General features: G+C 48.6%; 1 protein-coding gene and 1 long non-coding RNA gene across 5 annotated transcripts in view; both read right to left on the bottom strand.

Annotated features, from left to right (window-relative positions):
- Gnao1 (G protein subunit alpha o1) overlaps positions 1–24,596 on the bottom strand; it is a 175,094-nt gene that overhangs the window by 130,468 nt on the left and 20,030 nt on the right. The window lies entirely within an intron of this gene.
- On the bottom strand, positions 904–15,004 carry LOC116886572. Its single transcript, XR_004386117.1, has 3 exons — positions 13,667–15,004; positions 11,764–11,766; positions 904–914 (listed from the first exon to the last, which is right to left on the bottom strand). It is a non-coding gene; the product is annotated as an uncharacterized LOC116886572 (long non-coding RNA).

Genomic DNA, 24,596 nt, shown 5'->3' with positions numbered 1-24,596 from the left:
TACGGAGTTGACATCTACTTTGGCAATGTCTCTGGGTTGATGGACTTGGTAGAGTCCAATTGGAGCTTGAAGTAGGAAGGCTCCAAGGCTGACTCTCTGAGGTCAGAACTTTGCAGTGTCTGAATGTGAACCTGCGAAGCAGTGTTTTCTACTGACTCTGTCTCTCAGGGCAGAGAAAGAAACACAGACAAGGCCTCCCAAAAACCTCCATACACGACCAAAGAGCCTACAAAGTGGCACGCAATTATGTACGTTGGTGTGGGAGATGTTCAGAGAGCATACTGAGTATAAAAACAAGCAACGAAATTATGTATTTGGTATGATAATATCTTTTGTTTAAAAACAGGTCCATATACAATAAAAGGAGTCTGGAAATAAATATTTCATGAGCTAGTTATGGTTTTCTTTGAGTATAGAGGCCACATTACTGGAATACCTCAGCTTACGGCACTCCTGGGAGGTGATGTAGCCTTTGAAAGGGGATCTGAATGAGAGGGCTGGCCACTGAGGCATGCTCCTAAGGGGACACTGGGGCTCCAGACCCTTTCTTTTTCCCTTTTGTTCCTGTCCACAAAGTAAGGAGGCTTTTCCTACCCCGTGCTCCAGCCGTGATGCATCACTGTAGAATGGGCCCCAAAGCCTGCATGGTGCCAGGAGACCACAATCTCCAAAACCTAAATAAAACCTTTCCTCTTCCGGTTACCTTAGGCATGTTACCATAACAGTGGGTTATATTTAAATACAGGTTATATTTATTCCTTTTCATTGTAAGGTCTGAGTAGCTGTTATCTAAGCTAAACAAATATTAATTATATAAGCAAAACTGGATGTTAGGAGGCCCTGCTATGCTGTCTTCGGCTGCAGGTTGTCCCGTGTCCTTCAGAAACAGATTGGACATAGAAACTTGGAGATCACTGGGCCTGTCTTCCACAGGAAGATCCTTTTGGCTATCCTCTGTAGCTATGCTGATGTGACTAACATGAAAGAAGAGGACTCCAGAGATAGGAATGAAAGCCTCCAAGACTGTAGTCCTTGTCATGACTGCCCATCAGGCCTCACTCTGGTCTCAGTTTGCAGGGCTAGTAGCCATCTGGGCCACTGGCATGCGCCTCACTGTGGCCTTCAGGGAAGGATACACTCTTCTGGACCAAGAGGAAAGAAAGGAGCTCCAGACCCATACTTCAGTCCTGTTGGTGCCTCACAGACTGCCGACTCTGAGTCACATCGTCTGAAAACTTCATTTTGTTACCTGGTACCAGGAGGACACAACCGTCTGCTGGAAAAGTGGTCTTAGAAATGGGTGTGCATGTGAGTCTCTGTGACAAGATCTGTGACAGCGACCCATGTCTGCTCCATTCCTCACTCTATGTACCTACTTTTGTTCTTATTTCCATAAAATGTAGGGCCACAAGTGAAATAATATTTCTGGCCCCAAGCTCTGAGAGAGATGGGGAGGGAAGGTTGTACTGTGGTCAGTCACAAACTCCACAGAGGAGAATGTACAGGTGGTGCTCAAGGTGCAGAAACACTATCTTATTTTTGTATTTTCACTCTGTTTTGTTGTTGTTTGTGTTTTCATTGCCAGCTGGGTTGAAAATGTGAAGCTTCCCAACAGCAGCAACAATAGCAATAGCAGCAGCAGCAGCAGCAGCAGCAGCAGCAGCAGCAGCAGCAGCAGCAGCAGCAAAGGCGAGCATTTTACTTGGGATGACTTTGCTTCACACTGTGCTCTCCCCCACCCCCTCCAGAGCTGGAGTGTTGTTATTTCTTTTCAATTTCAGAAGTTATGGAATGATTCATGGGTTTTGTTGGAGCTGAAGTCAACCAAGACCATTCATGATTGTGAACAATCTCTGCTATTGTCAGAGGGAGAATGCCAAGGCATCTGTGTTTCCCAAAAACACATGGGGGAGAATTCCAGTTTGGAAATGGAACGGCTGTTTCTCCCTCTCGAGTTAAATTTAAACAGACTGATTTCCAGGGAGATAGTTGTGCTTTGGTTGGGGGAGGGGTTGGGGAGGGGGTGGGTTGGGGAGTGGGGGGCCCAGAAGGCATGGTTCCTCCTCTGGGGTGGGGCACCCAGGTATTGTTCTGGTTGTTGTACATGAAGGGCCCATTTGCCCTGCAAGCAGGAAGAACTCATTAAGGTACATGTCTTTTTCATCCCAGTGTGCAGCTGTGAACCCTACTATGTACTTGTTCTCCTACTAGGTGTTTAACAAACATTTTTGAATGCCTGTAGGAACCAATTCATGTCACAACTCTCCAGTTCTTTGACTTGTATTCTTTGTACGCTATTCACTTGTACTGGTGGGAATATCTATGGGAAGGACTGGCCTGAAATAAAATTATGGTGACAGCGAATGGCTCTGAATACATATTATATACTAACCACTTTGTACATAGAAGCCACTCACTTCTGAGAACTTTATTAGTTAGGTCCTACTATTACTTCCTTGTTATAGTAACTAAGGAGCCAATAAATAAATTATCCCAGATCTCTAGCAGTAAGAAGTGAAATTAAATGCAGGTGTTCAAATGCACAACACTATGTGTTCAACACCACCGTGCAGCGAGTTTCTGAGATGTATTCTCAGAAACTGACATGTATTCAGGAACTGAAGCTATTTAATGGTGGTTACATTTCATTCTCTGTTGGTGAGTCTGACTTCCTGATATCATCAAAAGTCATTCAAAGCCCTAAGGCACTTGGTGATTACAGTGGACCACAGGATTTGGAAACAAAGTTGCCGGTGCCACTACAGAGCCATGAGACCAATTTCCCTAGTAAGGCATGGATGAAGTTAGAAAGGTCCCTGCAGAAGAGAAGAATGATGGGAGAATGAAACAGGACTAGACTGGGAGGAGTCTTCTGCTGGGTGACCACGGAGGCACTGTACCTCGCTAAGTCTGGCCAATATGTGGCTGGGCTGGCTGAGGTCATTCAGACCTATCAAGAAGTCACTTTGGGAAATGTCTAAAGTGTTAGGCAGGGCCTCGCTACCTTCTCTTCTTCCAATATTTTTTCGGTGGTTCATTATAGGCTCAGTCTAAATATTTCTATGTATCTATGAGTGTGCTTTATGCACGGGGAATAAAGAATACATAGTTCAATTTCATCCTACTTTGAAAACCCTACTTTGAAAGTTACATCTGAGGTTCCACTCTGCAGCCCAAAATATAGCCAGAATCTTTTTTTTTTTTTTGCAACTATTGGTTCATTATTATTATTTTTTTTTTATTAACTTGAGTATTTCTTATATACATTTCGAGTGTTATTCCCTTTCCTGGTTTCCGGGCAAACATCCATATAGCCAGAATCTTACCACTCATTACTTCTTCTGAAGTAGAATGAAGTGGATTTTCTAGCAAAGACCAAACATTTTACCAGCTTCAGGAAAGTTCTCAGAAGCAGTGGCAGGAGAATGTTGTTTCTTATTTAGGTGAGACCTGAAACTAGGGATGATTGTCAGGGAGGCCTGGGCTGACAGGTTGTCAGGACTGACGTCAAAGTAGGCTGACTTGTGTGGCTCATCTCCTGAAAACAAAGAAACACTGATTCCCCAGAATGATTTCAAGCAATAAAGACCCCAGTCGTGCACATAAATGCTCTCCTTTTCCTTAGACAGGCTCTCTCATTATGTAGCCTTGACTGGTCTTGAATTCATTTTGCAGCCCAGGCTGACCACAAACTCACATGGTTCTGCCTGCCTCTGCCTCCCAAGTGCTGGGATTAAAGGTGTGTGGGGCTTCACAGCCTGCTAAGGGCTCATGTTTTACCAGCTTCTTTCATTGGATTTTCCTGTCTTTACAGAGCTGACTAAGGGCTTCGAGGCTGGGTGACCCTCCTGGGTTCAGGTCGGAGCTGGGTGATTCTTGTGGTGATGGGAGAGGTTGTACCCTGCACAGCAAGAGAAATAGATGCTTGAGGGGGGCTAAAGACTGCAGGACACACCTTACACTCTCATCAGAGCCCATGGGTGATGGAAGGTTTTCACTTGGGAATCAATGTGTGCCCAGCACCGTAGAAGAAAGGAAAGCACATTACCAGTTTCCAGGCGCCTAACTCACGTCTACCTGGCCATCAGTTCCTATAGTTCCACCTCTGTCCTGGAGTGTCTGTGGCCATCAGCTTCCGTGTCTATAAAATACTGGATTATATTATTTGTCTGCTCCTTTCTTCTCTAAAAATCTAAATCCATGTCAAGTTGCTCAGTGGTCTGGCTTGGCTAAGCCACCTACAACAAGAGAGAAGTCATAAATCTTCCTACGGGAGACAAACACTAGAATAAATAACGTGTGTTGAGCACCAGCCCTCAAGGGCATATCAGCTGTATGCATCTTCCGCCCTCCCAGTTGTGCCCTGTGCCTGGTCAAGAGCGGGTGTCTTCTATAAAAGCCATGTACCCAGCACCATATTGAAACATTGAGGTGAAGTGTGGGGTGAGAGACATAAATGGTGCTTTCACAGCTAGCTAGTGGCTGATCTGACCTGGGCAGTGCCACTCAAGATAACCACAGTGTTCACCCCCACGAAACGGGCTCTTGGACCCAGAGAGACAACTAGGGAGACAGGCAGACTGTTTTCCTCAATCCCTAAGCTAGACTGTATTCTCTTGGAGACATGTTATGGTAGAAATGGCCCTGTGCATTCCAAGTGTTGTTCCTGGAACAGAAAGTCAGAGGAGGGGAGGATTGGTCCTATTCTGAACTCCCTCAAGAACTCCGATGCCCTGCAGAAGCCATCTAGATAAAGAGGTGAACATTTGGAAAGAGGTGAACATTTGGTGTTTGGGTAAATGAATGCTTCAGAATGAATAAGAAGTCAGGTCAAGTCCGAGAGAGTTCCCAGGCTGATCCCTAGATCACAGAGTAATCCCCATCCTGCAGACCAGACTCTTACAGCACAGTCCAATGAAGGTGCGCCTGGCCCAGTCACAGCTCTAACTCTTTCAGGGCTGACCTGGCTTGCCCCTCAGCCATGTACCTTCCCAGCCTCCTGACACTCTGGGCAGGAGGGTCCAGGCTATGATCTTGCCTGGTAGCTCAGGTCTTTGCCTCTCACCGCCCTTGTTAGTCTTTTCCAACCAGTGGCACTGAGAGAGTGAGGTTCCTCTCAGAGTGGATTCACCTCTTAGTTCTACCAAGACCAGACCAGGGCTGCTAAGTTTACTAGCAGTCTTTAACGATCACTGACTCGGGCTCTTTCTGGGGCATAAACAAGTGTTTGGGATGAACATACCACCATGGAGTAGAGCAGAGTCAGCCTCTTGCCTCAGCAGAGGTTAGGTCACTGACGGCAGAGAGAGGCCCGGGGCAGACCATCATCATACTTCTCAGCGAAAATGTCCCCAGACTGGTGTTTGGGCTGCTTACTTTGGTCCAGGGCCTTGGTTATGTTTCCTCAAGAGAGGGCAAAATCAACATTGGAAAGGCCGAAAGTTCACAGGCTGCTCCACGGTACCAATCCACAGAAAGGCGGATGTAGGGCCTTCAGGGGCCAGGAATGTCATGGTGGTCAAGGGGCTCTACCTTCCCTTTGCCAGCTCTGGGTATTTCTCTCTTCAGAAGCGGCCCCACAGGCAGCACCTATCCGTGATATTCCCTCTGCTGGCAACTCTGTGGCTAGAGCGGACCCAGATCTACGTGTAGTAGCCAGGAATAGAAATCCACACGGCTTGGAACCTCGATGCCCGAGGCCTTCAGACGACACTGTCACCTTCCAGGAAATCACCTCACGCTCTGCTTCTGAGCTCCACTTGGTGAACCACAGCAGCTGGGTGCTGGCTTCTCATTAACACGCACAGGGAGGGGGGAGGGAGCAAAGGCTTGCTCTGTCTCGAGCAGCTCCTTGGGTGCCAGTTCTGTGGGAACCTGACTCAGACATGCACTTTGCTCTCCAGAGAGAGAAGACCCTCCGTTTTCCTCACCCACTCATTTGTCAGTCTTTATTAAGCATCTATTACTATATATCAAAAAATGCTCGGGCATAAGAGTGATCAGAACCAAGGTGCTGCTGGACATGTTTGTGTACAGCTTGGGAGACAGAGGCAGGAAGTTCAAGAGTTCAAGGCCAGCCTCAGCTACCTAGCAAGTTTGAGGCTAGGCTACATAGAGGCCCTTCTTCAGGAAGCAAATCAAGGTGTTATCCACATACTGAGGAAGAGTAGCACAGCTATACTGGCAGGCAAGTGTCCATCAGGACCTGCTCTGTAACAAACAACCTTCTAAAAGCTAAGTGTGACCCTGGCCAAACCCCATGAGGCCAAGGCTGACGCCATGTACACTGATGCACAACCACTTTACATGTACAAGAATGGGCATTGTCTAGAGTAAGCCATGCTCTCTGATGGGTATGCAAACCTACTCAATGGTACGACACAGTCTCTCCAGCCATCGGCATCGCTGAAGCCATTTCCTAATGGTGAGTTCTTTCTGGCATGTGAACGCCATTTGTGTAGTGGCAGCTGTATTCTCTTGTACTCCCAGAGGGGAAAGAGGTTTACAGAGGAACAAAACCAGAATCAGAGTCTGTAAGGAAAGGGTTGTCTTTACAGAGCCATCTTTCCTTCCTCCTTTCAGTGCAAGAAGCAAAACTCTGTTTAGAGGGATGTGGCCTCCATCACTTTTGAGAGGGCCTGGATATCATTTTTCCACCAAGGTAGTTTACTGTTGCGATAAAGAAACAGCAGGTCCGTATACACTGAAAGGTAAACATCAGGATGTCCTGTGTACACAGTCCCGCTCGCCTGTGTATAGAGAAAGACCATTGGTCAATAGCATCTCATGCAAAAAGAGAACTGAGATCAAACCAGTGGAGGGAATTGGTAACTACACAAAAAGAGCTGCAGGGATTTTTCTTGACTGCAGAATTCCTCAGAGCCTGCAACACACTAGAGTGCATGGTGTTTCATACACATAAGAACATTTTCTACTCGGCCTTAGAACTCTTTAGAAGAGGTGTATCATGTGTTTAAAGCTAACAGAATCAGAATCTGAAGGAATACAAACCTGGGAAAGCCCACCTTGCCCACGGGGCATGCAATAAAGATGCACAGATGTCTTGAGATGTTACTGCAGAGTGATCACTCTAGTGCAGACACCAGGAGGCCCTCACCAAGCCTTGGGGAAGATCAGTCAGTTCCCCCTACTCCTTCAGCTCCCCCCAACCCTCTTTTCCTTGGTAGGAGAGTTAATTAGAGTGAAAAAAGACAAAAAGGTTAGCAAAAAGAGAAAGAAAAAGAAAAAAAAGAAAGAAAAAGAAAGCTCCTTGCTAATTCCTTGTTGTTGTAAGTCCTTGGGTAGGTTCTTGCCCTGTGTGAGCATTGGTTCCTACTTACCCAATAGGGAAGAAGGAAACAGACAATTGTGGGGGAGCGTGGCTCTTTAGCCTCCATATTGTCCTCTATGCTATGATCTGCCAACTAGCTAGGAGAAGGCTTAGTAGGTAGTTACACTCTAAGTGTGCATCTCTAAGATATATCTTTGCCTGGACCTTCCTTGCACCACCTTCCCTGATCCCCATTGCACAGGACAGGAAAAACCAGAGCCTAAAAGGAGCAGAAGCCCCCATTGATGTGAGAAGTCTGTTTGGTGACTTTTCAAAGACTCAAAGATGAGCCTCAAAAGCATCTGTTCTTGTGTCTTTACAGGGCACAGAGAAGGTGCCCGCTCTTCTTGGCCTCATCCTCCAACTCTCTCCCCTATGCTCCAAGTCTCTCTTAGTTTGTCCCAGATGCCCTATCTATCCAGTCTACTTATAGGGACATGTCAGATACTCTCCTACGTACAGAGACACAGCAGGGAACTCAACCCGGCACTCAGAAGTCAGAAAGGGCATAAATGAATATGTAAGAAGTGAGGAAACCTGGAGAAGTCTGCAAACACAGGAACAATAGTGATAAGCTGACGTTTTAGACAAGATGTCACATAGTAGCATTTGGTCAGAGATCTAAACAAAGGAAGTCTATCCCTTTTGTATGAAAGACCTGGGGCCCACTTACTGTCTAAGGTTTCAGAGGCCTTGGAGGTACACCGTGAATAGACCCTGCCAGGCCTCACTGGAGGGTCAGCTAGATCTGGACCTGACTAGAAAGCCCTTTCATAACTGCCCTGGTAATCGGCATGCTCTATTTTCTGAATTGTGCACCTCAGTCTCCTTGCCTTTTCCTGTGTCTCTGAATCCTAGCTTCATGATATAGACATGGGTTGAGGATTAACCAGATAAGGAAATTGAGGAACTTGTTGACAGTCTGTTACTTCATGGTCAGGTTATGGTGTGGTGGGGGCTTCCCTATCTGTCTCTGGGCTCAGTTTTCTGAAAGAGGCCTAGGTAGATACCACGGCATGACTGTAGAACATAAGGGGTGGGGGGCATAAGCTGTGAAGAAACATTTCTATCTAAGAGTCTGTCAAAGTCTTGCAAACCCTGCCCTGAAGCATAAACCTAGAGCCCTTAGCTATCAGAACCATGGTCTTGTAGATCGAGCCTCACTGGTCTGCTTTGCATATACACCAGAACTTTGGCAATATGAAACAAACCATGAGGCTTATTTCAACAGGATCAGGATGTCTCCTACTTTCTGTGCTTCTCCTTACCAACTCTCAGATTGAAGACACAGGGCCAAGCTGTAAAACCTGCTTGAGAAGGTAACCCTTTATCACTGGGTCAGGCCAGGTACTGTTTGCTAAAGGCTCCATTCATCAGGGTGCTGCCATCACCCAGGTCTGAAATAACAGATGGTCAGGCTCAGAAGTGAATGTCCTGCTTCCTTCAGACAAGCTGTGTTTGCACAGGGGACAAGTGGCATGAGATCCCACTGTGGGCAGTGGAAGAAACAGCCCTCCCACCAGCCTGCAGTGGTCTTTGCAGAGCTCATAGCAGGACATGTTTTCCAAGAGGTAAACACCAGACAGCAGCCCTGATAAACCTTTCTGTTTTCCTTCGTTGTTTGTTTTTCAAGTTATTTATGCCAAGTTGTTGGACAAGCAGGAGCGTCATGTCTATGTTAAAACAGGAGGGATTCGTTTTACCATATAAGGAAAATGTATGAAGTCACATGAATTTTAAAAGGAAAAGGTAAACAGACACTCAAGGAACTCAGGCAGATGTGGGTCACTCCTAGTGATGAGTTCAGAGGTCCGGGCTCAACTGCCTTCCCCTTGCAGGAGGGCTTCTTGGAGGCAGACTGAGACAACTCTAGGAGACAAAGAACTGGCTTTCTCCAGCTCCACAGGTTTTCCCAGTGGACTTGCTGCCTGTCAGCCATGGCTTTAGCACACTGCAATTAGATAAAATTGAGTTTCTGGCCCATATGGGGTGGTTGTTGTTGTTTTGTTTTGCTTTGACTCTGCAAAATGCAGATAATAGACCTGATTTCATCACTTTACCTGAAGGTAAAGTTCCCCACCTCCCTTTACCCTAGAACAGTGGCAGATAGTCAATTACTCTATCTGCCTGCCCCAAACCATGGGTAAAGAAAACAGTGAGGTCTTCCATCAAAGCAGATATTCCTCTAAGGATCCTGCCTCCACCTTCTGAATCCTCCATTATAAAAGTTTACTAAGCAGCATTAGGAAAGAGAAAGTTAATCCAATCACCGAGTACTTAGGAAATTCCCACTGTGTGCCAGGGATTGTGAAGTAGACAATCCCTTATGAGTAGACAGGGATAAGACAGCTAGTACACGACAAGACGTACATGTGTGTGCGTGCGTGTGTGTGTGCGTGTGTGTGCGTGTGTGCGTGTGTGTGCGTGTGCATGTGCACGCACGCGTGCGCACACGCATGGCAAGGAGACTGCCTGAAGAAAAATGCAAACCAGCTGCATTTCCTGGCCTCGCTGTGCTCTAAGCTCCCTGCTGCATGGCTGCTCAATCCTAGCAGGCTAATTTAGCAGAGTGAGGGTGGAGCAGGACAGGCAGTCAGGAAAATCAGTGCACTTTTAATTATAGTAATTTTTGGTTAACTTCTCTGTTTTCTATTTGTCTTATGCATTTTAATGTGTATAACCTAAAGGACACAGACAGGCAAAGGTGCAAACATCTTTCACCTAAGAGGCCCCTAGGTGGCGATGCCTGGCAAGGCCTGCTGCTCTGTAGGTTCATCTCTACAAACTGTCCTAGTCCAACCAGCATGTGGCCTTTATCCCACCTGGGGACATCCTCCTCTATGGCTGCACCTGGCACCCAAACTCTGTCTAGATGAGGCCAGCTGGTCTTCCTCCCTGCCACTGGAAAGTGGCATGCACTTGGTCTCCTGGTCATGCCAGGCTGGGGAGAGACCTGTAAGTCCTGCTATGCCACTTGGGGTAACGGAGCTGGGCACTGCCCCAGGAGAGAATACAGGCTTCTGGTCTCCAGAGAGCCAGGCTGCAGGCCGTGGGCTCCTTTCAGACTACCTGACAGCAGCATTTGCTCAGCACCAGCCACACCTGATGATGCTGAAGTGGGCCATTAAGTTCATTACTTTTACCAGATGGTCAAAGAGCTGCCAACAGAAAAACAATACCCCCACTTGTGAGCAAAATAGTAAGGATTCAGCCAGGGAAAGCGGTGAGATGGCCTTAGCATCGCTGGGTCAGTTGTTTCCACTGAAGCTGAGGATGCCGTTGGTAACTGGCTTTGGTCTGGAAGACAGCAGCTAAGCAACTCACAACGAGGCCCACGGCCAGGCTCAGGCCAGAGGAGGTGGTGCTGAGGTACTGCAGGGAACAAGGCAAGAGGCAGCCCTCAGAGGTCACTAAACCCTGGCTCCACTAGAGCAAGGGATGCTGTGACACCTCCTGGGCTGATTCCAGAGGGCAGGTGGAGAACAGCAGCGAACTGAGGAACCCGTGGTGTGTGTGTGGGGGCATTATTGAAGGAATTACACTTACTTTTCCTTCTTTATTGTCTTCTTTTTTAAAATGCCAAATAGGCTAATGAAACAAATGAAAACATCTTTTCTCCTATTTCCTTCTCACCCCACAGCAAAACCGCACCGTGCATCTGAGTGTGGCGTGAGGCCGTAGAACTATTCTGTCATTTCTTCTCCAGGCTCAAAATGGTCTCTAAACTTCTTAAAGCCTCACTTTCCCCTAAGATCCCTAAAATAAGGCATAGAGCCAAAGCGGAAGTGGATTCCAAGGGTCAGTGTTGGAAGCAGTCAAGACCTAGGTGAAGCTCAACTCTGCCATTTGTGGTTGTACAAACATGGCTGGATTTCTCAGTCTTTTCTTCCTCAGTTTATTTTTCTATAATAGCAGCAACCACCAAGCTCTCAGTTCCTGGAAGAAATTCCATTATTGACAAAGCATGCAGGTGCCTAAGAATGTATTAAGCAGGTACTTGGGCCTCAAAAGACGAGTGTGTCTACACACGATCATTTTCCTATCGCTTCCCCTTCCTCCTCGCCATGTCTAGCTGTTTGCACCTCCGTCAATGGCTTGTCACCGATCCCAGTGCCAAGGCCAAAGACCTGGTACTTCTCTTCTTTGAGCTTTGCTTCCTCATCTTCCACAGCCTGATCCAGTGCTAGGCTGGGCTGGCTCGGGCTGGCTCCAACTGGCTTGTTAAGAGCAGAGTGCGTGCTGTTCTTAGTCCTTTAGGAGATTGGATGGAGCCTCGGAGGGATACAGTGAACTCCACAAACAAGGGTTTCTCTGTCAACACTTCTCATTTATCAGCAGAAGATGGTCCTCTCATAAGTAGGTCCTATTGACTCTAACTACGGGCTCCAGAAACTTCTCACCATCTACTGCCATTGGAAGCTCCCAGTTACCACAGTCTCTTGCCCAGCGATTAGCCTAGAATGACTTCCTCCTCAGCCTCCCGCCTGCTGCAGCCTCTCTTTCACACCGCTTCCTAGGGGAGCTGAACACCCAGTGTCCAGACAGTACATATGGCAAACATTAAGAACTCTCCATCCTGCCAATGGAGTGAACTCTCCCATCCCAGGGTGTCCCTTAGAAGCACCTGCTATGATGATGCCCACCATCCTCTCATTAAGGCAGACGGGATGGAGTGAGCCCAGGTGGACACCCACCTCAGCCAAAGCCAGATCATACTCAGAACCCAGGTAATTTCTGTAGCATTCTCCAAGCAGTGAGAGTCATCGCTTCCCAGGCTGCTCTTCTTCATCTGTAAACTATTGAGGAGCCAACAGCAATGCTGCAAGAGGGCTGTGCATAGTAGGGGCACACCCCAGGTCCTGTTATAGGGCCGATGCTGTGCATAGTAGGGACACCCCAGGTCCTGTTCTAGGGCGGATGCTGTGCATAGTAGGGGCACCCCAGGTCCTGTTCTAGGGCGGATGCTGTGCATAGTAGGGATACACCCCAGGTCCTGTTCTAGGGCCGATGCTGTGCATAGTAGGGACACCCCAGGTCCTGTTTTAGGGCCGATGCTATGCATAGTAGGGGCACACCCCAGGTCCTGTTCTAGGGCCGATGCTGTGCATAGTAGGGATATACCCCAGGTCCTGTTCTAGGGCCGATGCTGTGCATAGTAGGGGCACACCCCAGGTCCTGTTCTAGGGCCGATTCACATGGGTGAGATGTTACCTTCGCCAGACAGATATGATTCCAGGGCCATAGACTAAATACCATATCCTGCTCTGCAGTAGTGACAGGGCAGCCTTCCACAGGCCTCGTGCCAGGAGTGGACTGACATTAAGGGCCAGAGGTCTTGGGCACCAGTCGGCCCCACCTTAGCTGGATCCCAGGGAGGGCACTACCAGCCGTCCAGATATATCTCACAAGTTGTCAGGGTATCTGGCCTCAGCAGAACCAGGGAACCCCTGGTATAACAGGACAACTCTGTCCTCAAGGCTGAAGTAAAGCTCTCCGATTATTTCTCTCAGAGGGACGGAGATGCTGGGTCATCATTTGAGTCACCAAGTTACAGAAGGGGAAACTGAGGCTCGAGGTGAAAAATGGCTCTAAATCATATAAATACATATAAGCAGGCAGGCTGAACTATCAGACTCTTGACTGCTGAGCGGCCTTCTGTCAGAGCAGAGGGAAAGAGTGCAGGCACCTAGTAGGAAACAGGTATTTGGCTGACATCCTGTTGGGAAGCTGCCTTGGGAGCCTGAGGAGCCTGAGGAAAAGCCAGTCAGAGGAGGAGCCTTTAGAAGGGAAAAGTGGGATTGGCTCTCTCTCTCCTTCTCCCTCTTTCCTCCCTCTCCCTCTCCCCACTCCGGGTTAGCTCCAGTTTCTGCCGCTGTGCCAGGGGATAATACAGAGGTAACACCTCTCTGCCTCTGGAGTAATCCCTGGTGTGGCCTGTGCCACGGGGCACAGAGACCTTTCTGAAGTGGTTAGCATGGCGCAGAGACGACATACACGCGTCCTGGCGCTCTGCCAGGCACTGCCATGTAGGTGTGCCTCCCCGCTGTGCCTCAGGTTTTCAGGGGAAATGAAATGCTCGAGGCTTGTAGGCCCTTCCTCCAGTCGGGCACGCTGCACATCTCTCTCTGTGCCCTTACACAAGTCACTTACTCTTCAGAGTTCTTGGTCATTCATTCCACATACATGCCACCAGCCTTGTGCCTGGACCAGTGCCCACTTGGTACAGAGACAGGGCCACAGAGATGAATAGAACTCACTCTTTTCTTCTCAAGAAGTTCTGACCTTGCTTCTCAGGCAGGTCATTAACACCTCTAAGCATGTTTCCTCGGTTGAAACCCCACAGGCAACGCCAAGCTACCAATGTACCCCCAGTTCCACTCCATGCTCAGTCCCCAACCTGACTGACGACCATGGTCTCAGTTAACAAAACCAAGAAGTCAAGCAAATTTCTCCAGGTCACTGTGAGGAGTGGACTAATGGCCTCCCAGCCAGCAGCGTCTGCACCCTAATCTCAGGCCTCACATGGTAACAGGGATTTGATGTTATTAAGGTTACAAGAGGTGGAGATTAGTCTGGATCATCCAGGTCAGCCTGTCTAATCACATGAGTCCTCAAAAGCACTTAAAAAGAACTTTGTGGCTGGAAGCAGGGGTGGGGAGTGGGGGGGGGCAGTGGAGGGGTGGGAGGTGGTAGCCGTCAGAAGAGGGGAGTCTGAACTCAGAGGTAAAAGATTGAATTTTGCCAACAATCTCAAACAGCAGTAAAAGGGATCTCTCTCCAGGCCAGAAAGGAACAGAGCGGGCGGGATACCTTGACTCTAGCCTGAAGAGTTCTGAATCTGACTCTGAGAACTGTGAGAAAAACACATGTGTGGCATTAAATCACAACACCCATGGTATCCTGGAACAACTGTATAGGAAACTGTACACTGAAAAGATTGGAGCTGGATGATATCAGTCTTGCTATATTCAGGACCTTTAGATAAACATAGGTTCTTGGTCATGCTAGGACGCTCTGCATAGACAAGGCACAAGATGTCACCAATTCAGCACGCGTGCTGCAGGCAGCACTCCAAACACATTACTGTCGCCCTCATCACCAAGTCTCATAATCTAGAGGCACAGTGGTGTCACATGGCTTTCCCAGAACCACGCAATGGAGCTGGACTCAATGTTCTCTGAAGCACCTCTCTTGGGCTTTCTTTGGTCTGTGCGTCTTTATTTTCACACATGTAGGATGGAAATTTATGCCACAAAGTGAGTCTCCAGCCTTCAGCGGGGCTGCTGGGATAGCCTGTACTTGGTAGGCACACAGGAGGGGGATACCTCGTGGTGATAGGTGTGGTGACATGTATATTCTTGGTTGAGGAAGCCACCAGCTGGGACCTGAGGGAGGGGCACGGGACTTAGGGTTTGGGGAGAGGGGAACCAGTCTAATCTGGGTTGTGATATTGCCTTGGCTGCAGGGAGACATAACGCAGGACTATCGAAGTATTTATGTTAAGGGTCCTTTCAGGTGGAGCAGGTTACTTCCTTTGGTTCTGACCTTAGCATTCCACGATTAGGGCAGGGAGATTTTCCACCATCGACCTGGGTCGTTTGCAGGAACGAGAGGCCTGCAAAGCACTCTGCAAGCCGAGGAGCTGCCTCACTTGCCCCCCGGAGCTTCGAGCACACTGCTGCTCCCTCCCTCCCTCCTTCCCTCCCTCCCACTGACATACTCTGTGCTTAATAAGGCTCCCATAAAGATCTTTCCTTCGAGATAATCATAGACTCTCAGGGGCATGCCACTCTTAGCTGTCAGCATCATTTAGAAAGACCTTATAAAGGCTTTCTGAACCTTCCGTTCATCTCAAGTTGAGCTCTCTTAAGCACTCCATTACCCCCCCCACCCGCACCCCTGCAGAACCTCTGTGCTAGACTCGCAGCTCTTCTTCCAAGTTTCTCCAGCATCCCACCTGCCCTCCTGCTACCCCTGCCCCCCAGAAGCAGAGGCCTGGGGTCCACTGAGTACCTCTGCCTTGTGCTTGACTCTACCATGGCACGGAAACTCAAACACCACAGCACGCTGGCGTGTACGCTCTCTGTCGGCTCCTCTGATAGCAACGGTCATGACAAGTACACCTGTGCTCTGGTCCTCTGCTAGGACAAGCTGCCTGCCAATGGAAGAATCAACAAGTGACTCTTCTCAAAGGAGACCATAAATGCCATCTGGTCCAGGGAGCCTTAATCTGGAGCAGATGAGATCTAAGTGCAGGTTATGGTAGGGAGGCCTCTTTCCGGACTGCCTTGGGAGATGTTTGTGATAGGATAACACAGTACTGGAGACTGGGGGACTTACAGAGAAGAGAGATTTATCTGCCTGGAGTTCTGGGGGTGGGGGTGGGGTGGGAATACCATGATAGGATGACCTTCATGGCCAAAAGTGACACAGGGGTCATGTCAGCCCCTGCAGGTCTTTTATTAAAGCTTTAATCCCTTTTGTGAGGATGGAGCCTTTAGGACTTAGTCATTTCCTAAAACCCACAGCTCTTAATACTGTTGCATTAGGGATTAAGTTTCAGCCTGCATTTTGGAGGGGCCACCAACAGTCAAACCATGGCAGTCCCCATATGCTAGTATTCATTTTTAAATTAAAATTTAAAAAACAGTACCACTTTTTTTCCTAAAGAGACTCTCTACAGTTTTCTTGAAAGGGTCAGTGACCCCAAATTTGTAAGAACCAAAATTTTTGCCCTTGAAGTTCTCCAGGAGGCCATGGATGTCACTCTGCCCAGGAAGCCTGGAGCCCAGCCGGAGCAAGCTCTTAGTAACTGTTTGTCCAAGAAAGGTTTCCGGAAGTGCCTCCAAGGTGGTTTCTGTGTTTCCTCCCACAGGGGGACTGGGGGGTGGTAGTAATTTTTAGAGGAGGTGCAGGTTTTTTCTTTTTTTCTTTTTTTTCTTTTTACAGGCATATGCAGACCCCCTCCACCCAAGTTGGGATCTAGGAAGCCTAGGTCCCTGTCTTAGGTCTGTTTTCAACCTGCTTCTTTACCTAGAAAAAGAGGGCAAACATCTGTCCTACATGTCTGTCCGTCCAAGGAGCCATGGGAGGCTACATAAATAACAGGTACAGAGGAGCACTGTCGCCTCCTGTACTCCTTTTCTGTCACAATGGTCCCCGCCAACCATGCTGACACTAACTTCCCTTGCATACTGGTTGGACCTTGGGGCAGACAAAGGCCTTTGCTAGCTCCAGGCATTTAAGGTCTCAGTTCCAGTAGAACTCCAGAACTTATCCTTGCAATGGGACACAGGACAAGAGGCATGGGTAGTATGTGATGGGTTCCCACTCCCAGAGCCTCACATACAGCCCCAGGCTTCTCCCCTAGGACTGTTGTTGGGCAGAGATTTCAGGGGTCAGAGCCTTGAAAGGCCAAGCGCAGCAACTGTGCAATAAAGGTGGGGCTGCGCCAGGGCCAGGAGGTGGGATTGATTCTCCACCTCCAGCTTGTGGGGAGCCTGCCCCTCTGTCTACCAGTGTCTTTATCTGGGATCTGGGCATGTGATAGAAAAGTTCATCTTCCAATATCTGATTTTACTTTTCAGTTTTCTAAGCCTGGTTTTCTGGAGGTCACATAATCACTATGATCAGACAAACGGAGGGATCCTGAGCAAGCCCTTGCTCTGGAGGATTTCAACGATTTGGAGACGTCTTCCCTGCTAGGGGCATGGCAGAGAGGGCACCAGGAGAGCAAGGGAATAGAAGAGAGTAGAGATGAAAGATTAAAATTCACTGTGGTGCTCAAGGCCCAATGTGACAGAAAAGACCTGTCTGAGGGTACCAGCGTCTCTCCCAGCAACCCAGTCCTTGCCACAAGGTAGACACACACCAGTGGAGTTCTGAGGGTGCATAGTTTGGGGCAGAGGCACAGCATGAGGGTACACTTCCTCAGCACAGTCTTTCCCAGTTCAAATATTGCGTGTGCACATGCCCACAGCTGAAAAGACAATCAAAGAAGGAGTGTGAGGCGAGGGTTGATCTGTTCTACCTACATCAGTGAGTCTCAGGTTCTGAGGAGACATCTATGAATGACACCTATAAAGAGGTAAGGACTGGGAGAGGATTTGGCCAAATAGAATGGGGGAGGGGTTCTGTGAACAAATGCTTGGAGACAGCAAGAGTCTGTCGTAAACACCGAGGGGAGTCCAACAGGCTCAAATACAGAACAAGGCCTAACAACTGTCAAGGCCCAAGGCTGGACAGGACAGTCAGAATGCACAGTACTTCAGCAGGCAACAGGACAAGAAGCCACCGCTGAGCTGTCAGGAAGCAGAGGAAACATCCTTCCTAAGCTCAGATATCATGGTAGATGGTCTGATGGGGTCCTGGTTTATGGGACTTATTGGGAATCTCTCTCGCTAGGCCTACTGCAGCAAAGCACTGATGTTCTACTTTGGTTTTTCTGCACTGTCACCTCACCATGCCCTTCCTCCTCATAACTCCCACAGGGGCAAGAACAGGTACTGGTTCATCTCCACCTACCAGAAAAGGTCAGTTCTCTCATTCTGGAAGGCTGAGCCAATGGACAGCAAGCTTAGGGGGCAAAGCAATGCCCCTGCCTCATACTGAGGGGCATTTTTCATCTCCTGGAAAGAGCAGGAGCGTAAGTGAGAGGGCTACTGCGGTGGGACATTTGAGAGGATTTTTGACCTAGATGGAACTAAGCACAGCTTCAGACTCATTTGTGGCAGTTCCTCAGACAGCAGAAGCATGCACAGACAAGGAGACCACAAGATAAAGCTAACAGAATTGATTGGAGTGTGTGTTTGATTCAAACATTCAGCCTCACGACCGAGGTCCGTTGTCACTCCCCTCGCACGGAAGCCATACCAGCCGTGGGTGATTTCTCACCATCCCTTTGGAATCAAGGCTCAGTCACCACATCCAGCACCTTCCACATCCGGCATTTTCAACTTAAAATGCACACTACCTTACTGCCAGTGTTTTGCTAACCTGGGTGTCCACTGAGACTGTCTATGCAGCAGTCACTGTGAACTGAATGAGAAGACCCAGACTGTACCCGCCCCCCCTGAAGTGCAGACCAGAGAGCTCCCAATGATGCTGAGGCAAACCTCTGAAGGCAAGGATATGTCACAGGGGCCTTTCTGTTTATCAGGTTAACTCAGAAGATTCAAGATTTTGGCATAGGGGCAGGCAAGATGGCTCAGCAGGAAGAGGGTTTGTGCCAGGCCTGACGACCTGACTCTACCGTGTGGGACTCATGTGGTTGGAGAAGACTCCCACAGTCTGCTCTGCATGCACGCCACGGCCATGCTCAACCACTAAATGCATGCAATACCACATCTTTTAAAACAGAAAATGACCCATCTCCAGCCCCAGGTCAGAATGGAGCCGACACACAGAGCAGTTCTGTTTGAACAAGGCCTGCTCTGTTTTCCTCTGCTTTTGCCTGGCAAAGATGCCCTTCCCAGGCCTGGGAGGGAGCCCTGCCTGTGGTGATATGAGCTGCATGGCTGACCCCGGGGCCAAGGGCCTCACCTGGATGATTCGTTGCCATCATCCCCACTTTACCTCGGGGAGATGGGGAAAGAGGGTTAATAGCAGTGGCCAACCTTACGAGCAAGTAAGCAGAAAGGCCAGGACCACTCTATCAGGCTGGCCTCGAGAACCCGTGCCCAGAGCTGCTGGGCTCCAAAGCCCTCTGCTTGGCTCTCTCGAACATCAGTCACCCAGCAGACACGGAAGTGCACAGAGCTTATGCTCTGGGCCTTGCTACGACTTTCACATCACTTGATATGCTCAGCAGCCATGACGGGGGGCGGGGGTCAAAGGCTCATTCAAGGCAGCAGAGTTAGAAATTGAGCCTTGAATTTGCAAAGCTGGCCAAGGAGGTGCTAAGGGACGAGCTGTGCCGTGAACTCCTGTGCTAGGGAGCTCCCCGTCTGCTCTTCTCAGGGGCAAGTGTGGGCTGTGGGCGCTCATAGGTGGCCACTGCCAAGCAGTTGAGTAAAGAAAACAGAAATGGCTGCTCTTCCCTTCTGGGGGCTCAAAATCTCCCCGACCAACACCCCCTCCACTTCCTGAAGAACTGGTCTCTCAGAGATTAGTGGGCTCAGGGAGGTACTACTTAATTTTCTAGGCTCTCCTTTGTTGAACAACAACAAAACAAACAAACCGACAAACAAAAAAGCCTGAAAATGTCATTATTAGCTTTTAATAATTTGATTATTTATGTATAATCTATACACACAACTCTAACATGTATAACATGTACAATTCAATGGGTGTGACCGATGCCTAGCCTGTACACTCACTACCTCACCCACAATGACATTCCTTATAGACTTTATGCTCCAAGGAAGACCAGAATGAGGCCTGTACACACACACACACACACACACACACACACACACACACACACACACACACACACACACCCGCAGTCTCCTCTTGTTACTTAGAATCCGTTTTAGATTTTTCCTGTTGGAAAAGGCTGAAAGCTCTAAGATCTGCACAGAAAGGGAGTGAGGTACAGTTTTAGGCTGTGGGGAGAAGAGAGGGGGCAATCAACAATGGGAACCACTTTAGCAGGGGAAGGAGTATGCCTTCCCCTCTCCCCACATATAAGAAACATGCAATAAAGAGCTGGGCTCTGGTGGGTTCAGTAACTGTTAAGGTCCTGGAGATGCAAATGCACAAACTGTGTGTCATGTATACAAGCTGAGATTTCATAACAACTTATATTTTAACCAGTAATACACTAGGAAACCAAAGGCAGTGTGGACAAGGGCCGCTATATTTACATAAATCACCACAAATATTCACTGTATGCCACAGGCCTATTTCGCTATGGAGTCGAGGAATATGAACTGAGAGTGTTGCCACAGGACATTTACAGCCTGTGCAAGGAGTTCTGCACACACCAAATGTTTGTCCATTAGTGAGCAATAGCCATAGTTATTCATTCTTGCGTTCCTAGTGCTGGGTTGAAAATGTATTTTTCTGAGATATAATATTGCCCATGCTGCCCTGGACAGTTCTCCTGCCTCAGATTCCTCAGTTCTGGGATTATAAGGTTTTTTCTTTCTTTGGTTGCTTCTGTCTTTCTCCACTATGTCCTATCATCTTCAAACTTACTTGCTCAAGGTCACAATGCTAGAAGGTAGCACAGACAGGATCAACCCAGGCAAGGCTGACATTGGAGCTGGCACCTTACCATGTGCTGAAACTGCTTCTCTGTAAATAGCTTCTACGCAGAGCTTGCTGCTGGGCTCCTAGTGAACAGGGCCGTTGGTGCTGTTCTCTGCTCCTGCATATACTTATCCATATGCAATGCTGGACTAGATGAAGGGGCCATCACTACTGAATAGCACCAGCACAAAAACCCCTCTGATCGGTGGTACAGATATCAGATATTAAACCGCTTCAAGAGTGGCGTGCCAGTGTGGGCCAGTGTGCAGAGGGTTGCCCATGGAGCAGAGGAGAGATCCTTGCAGGTCAGGTCAGGTGTGCAGAAGAGGAGAGCATGCCTTAGCATCTGCAGCTGCAGAGGCAGGGGTGTGGGCATCCTCACAGCCAAGGGAGCTCCAGACGGGAGTCAACTTTGGAACAGGGAGAGGAAAGCAGGGGCTGTGGCTAAGAAAGGCAGCAAGGGGCAGGAACAGCCTCGCCAGAAGACAGCTGAGAGGAGGGGCAGGGATGGCAATGAGGAGCTGGGGTCCAGCACGGGTAATGGGATAGATCAACTGATAAGCGAGTGCTAAGATGAAAGGGTCAACGTGGCAGCTCCTGGACATAAGAGAGGCTTAAGATAGCGTTCCTATAGGAAGGCAGAGGAGTCCAAAGCACCTTCCCATATCCAAGAGGACAGGAACCTCTCGAACAGCAGGCTTGACATTAGCATTGTCTAAACATCATTGTTATCTTTGTACTAATACCTTTAAGTTCACCTAAGCACAGATCGCCTATAAAGCCATGATTCTGTTGTGTGAGAGACACAGTAACATATGTGTTCACTCGCCTACTACTCAGCCTTTACACTGCATTAGGAGAGTCTTGTCCTGTAGCTCTGGGACACCAGGATCTACAACTAGGCTGTGAGCTTGCTTGCTAGGCATGCCCCAGGCCAAGCTCACACTGGTGTCAGCATTCTGAATGAGGTCTGGGAGTCAGTGTCCTGCAAGTCTCATTGTTTGTGGTCTGGTACTGGTAATATGGGGAACAGGGGCAGAGCTGGGGGCCAGAGATGCTGTTGATGGGGACCTCCTCTACCAGGAGACCAGCTGGGCCAGGCAGCCCACGCACTTTTGTACTTACCTCCTACAGACCACCCAGAAAAGCCTGGCCCAACCTAGACCATGTTGATTCAACCCAGTCCATTTATAGTAAGAATCCTTCCATCCTTCCTTCTCTGCTCCTCCTGGGTCAGGATACCCAACCCCCTCTCTCTCCTCTCAAGGCAGGGCTTGCAAGGGTCTAACAGTCTGAATGTCCAAAAGACAAAAGTCTGGGATGAAGCTTCGTTTCCAACCTCTATCTGTAGATGAGACACATCACAGATAACCATGGCAAGAGTGCACACTCTGTAATTCATTTGTAACTCCAGCCATGCAAACGTGTGTGTGTGTGTGTGTGTGTGTGTCTGTGTGTGCGTGTGTGAGTGTGTGTGTATGTGTGTCTGTGTGTGTGCATGTGTGTGTGTATGTGTGTGTGTGTCTGTGTGTGTCTGTGTGTGCGTGTGTGTGTGTGTGTGTGTGTGTGTGTGTGTGTGTGTGTGCATGTGTGTGTGTGTCTGTGTGTGTGTGTCTGTGTGTGTGTGTATGTATGTGTGTGTCTGTGTGAGTGTGTGTGTATGTGTATGTGTGTGTCTGTGTGAGTGTGTGTGTGTGTGTGTGTGAGTGTGTGTGTGATTACATATAAGGCCCACCTCTGACTCAGAGCCTATGCACTTCCTCTTCTTGCTGGGAGAATACTCTTCCCCTGTGTGTCTTGGAAGACGCCTCCTGTCCACCAAGACTGTGCTTCAATCTTCTCAGTGTGCTTACTTGACCACTGTTAAACACCAAAAGCTCCTCTATTCCCTTCCTTCCTTCATTCCTCCTCACAGCATCTACCAGCAGCTACAATGCTCCTCATTTCACTTGTTTATTGCCGCCTCCACTCATTAAAATGTAAGGTAGTCCTTAAAGGCAGAGATCTGTGTCCTCAGTTCCAATACCTAAGACTGTGTTTGGCCCAAAGTCAGGTCTCAGAATGCATCTACACAGCGGAAGACATGAATTAACAGTGACGTAGGTATTTTTCCAACCAGTTTCATGGGATGGTTATAGCAGCCGGAAACAGCCCAATTCTTATGCTCTCTTTCCTAAAATTGCTGATATGTGTCTGGACCCAGCAGTAGTGGTTGGGTCAGGTTCAGCTTTTAGCTTTTGCAGACAGGCAGACACCACGATGCCAAACCATGGGTAGGGTCCTGGAAATGCCTCTGCCTGTCAGGCAGCCCCACCCAAGGTGAACCCAGGTGGGTCCAAACCATTTTACAGAAAGTACCACACAACACCTGCACTTGAGAGGTTTCATGCCTACCTTCTTGTTGCTAAGGCCTGCATCTTTTGTAATAAAGAAGCACCTTAAACAAAGATGCATCTTTCTGAACGTTATTTACCCAGCATTTCCTGTGAAATGACGGACAGTCTGAATGAGTAATTGTAGACAGTAAGAGACCACGGTGGCAGCATCTCTCCTCCACCACAAACATTTGTGTAGCACCTCACCATCACCACCTCATTTGTGTGCAGTCCTGTGTCACAGGCAGGCAGAAATGGAAGAGAAAACGTCTACACACTATAGCACAAGCACCCACCTTAACCGCACTCACAGGTCCACACTGTTTCTTCTTGTCCTATGAACTACTGTGACAGGCCTGGTCATTTAGTTTTCTGTGCCATTATAGATTCAGAGTAGCACAGAAAAGAGGGAAAATGGTGGATCTGGAGGAACATTAGAAGCAGCCAGGTATGACAGATGTCAGCAAGTGAAGAGACAGGAAAATTACACAATGTCTATCAAAGAGGAGTTAACTGCACTCGGGACCATTTAGGGGTGGGGAAGGACAAATAGTTGCATATCAGTTGTCCCCAGGGACTCTAGTTTTTAGCACAAGGCAATAATAAAAAATGACGACTTAAGGCCATTAGGGCAAAGGTTAAATACTGCTACCATATTCAGCATTCAAGTTATTTTCCAGACACCACAGGACTAATTCCTTTTGTAAATGTCCCTCCTAGTTTCTAAAACTCTCCTGGAATTGATAAACAGAGTAAAAAGAACATTTACATTCTTTAAACAGCCAGGCCTGCTCTCCCAAGTAGCGCTGTGTGGGACTTCCGGCTGGGGTTCTCTGTTGTTAGAGCCCTTACTCTGCCAAGTAGCTGAGGTCCGCATGCTCACATTTCAGAGCCAGGCTAACATCCAGCTCCTCCTTCCTTTCATCCATTGTTTAATTCTGCAGTTGCATAATTTATTGTCACCCTGGGAAGGGCCATGTGCTACAGAGTAGGAAGCTGTCACACTGAACAAAGCACCCCTGGACTGTGTTCAGAGAACCCCAGGATCCTTGAGCAGTCCCTGCCGCCCCTGTGGGCAAGCAGCTCCAGCATCCCTGTCGGTAGGGAGGAGCTGAGGAGCTGAGGAGCTGAGAGCGATGCACGAATGAACTCTCTGTAGTCCACTGCGTAACGAAACAGGCTGTAAACTCATCACATACCCAGGGTTACTCCTAATTTGGTTCCTAGAATCCAACAAGGTGGTAACTGACTTCCTCTGTGGGGAGGGAATACTGAGGAGAGGGCAGGAACTCAGGGCAGGAATTCAACCAAGAGCTGACAGTAACCAGGCTGCAAGAACCTGGATCTGTAGAAACAGCTTTTTAAGAGGCAGCAGCAGACCTGCCAGTAGCTAAGGAAGGGCCTTGTGAGGCAGAAGGAGAAAACAGGAGGCCGGGGGCTTGACTAAATGTCTGAATTCCAATATAGACGATATGCAGTCATATGCCGCATGTGGTACACACATGTCGGAGCACACATGACAGGGCACACATGTCAGGGCACACATGTCAGGGCACACATGTCAGGGCACACATGACAGGGCACACATGCCAGGGCACACATATCAGGGCACACGTGTCAGGGCACACGTGTCAGGGTACACGTGTCAGGGCACACATGACAGGGCACACATGTCAGGGCACACGTCGGAGCACACA

This window comes from Rattus rattus, chromosome 17 (genome assembly GCF_011064425.1).
Source record: "Rattus rattus isolate New Zealand chromosome 17, Rrattus_CSIRO_v1, whole genome shotgun sequence".
NCBI lineage: Eukaryota > Metazoa > Chordata > Mammalia > Rodentia > Muridae > Rattus > Rattus rattus.
The sequence above is the reverse complement of the archived record's forward strand: the minus strand, read 5'-3'. Positions and strand labels throughout refer to the sequence as shown.